Source organism: Bison bison, unplaced genomic scaffold, assembly GCF_000754665.1.
Source record: "Bison bison bison isolate TAMUID 2011002044 unplaced genomic scaffold, Bison_UMD1.0 scf7180017864505, whole genome shotgun sequence".
NCBI lineage: Eukaryota > Metazoa > Chordata > Mammalia > Artiodactyla > Bovidae > Bison > Bison bison.
The window spans coordinates 2,247,628-2,247,906 of record NW_011495062.1 but is presented as its reverse complement, the minus strand read 5'-3'; the positions used below and the strand labels follow the sequence as shown (position 1 = coordinate 2,247,906).

Below are 279 nucleotides of genomic sequence, written 5' to 3'. Positions count from 1 at the left end.
TCACTGCAAAAAGATCCTGAACCCAAGAATCCAGCCCCATGGTGTCTCTACGGCCCGGCAAAGGGAGCAGGGCGGGCGCGCCCCCCACCAAAGGCGACGATCTATTTTCGGCAAAGGAAGGCCCAGCGAAGACTCCATATTCCTTACCCTCCTTCCCCCGCTAACAAGGCTCCGCGGGGACTTCCCGCACACCCACCTCCCCCGAGGGGCCGGGTCCGAAAGGACCCAAAGAAGTCGAGGAGTGAGAGGGAGGGCGGGAAGTCCCCGCGGAGCCTTGTT

General features: G+C 62.7%; 1 protein-coding gene across 1 annotated transcript in view; it reads right to left on the bottom strand.

Annotated features, from left to right (window-relative positions):
• The window catches only part of LARP1 (La ribonucleoprotein domain family, member 1), a 60,588-nt gene that overhangs the window by 59,945 nt on the left and 364 nt on the right, over window positions 1-279 (bottom strand). The gene's annotated exons all lie outside the window — the stretch shown is intronic.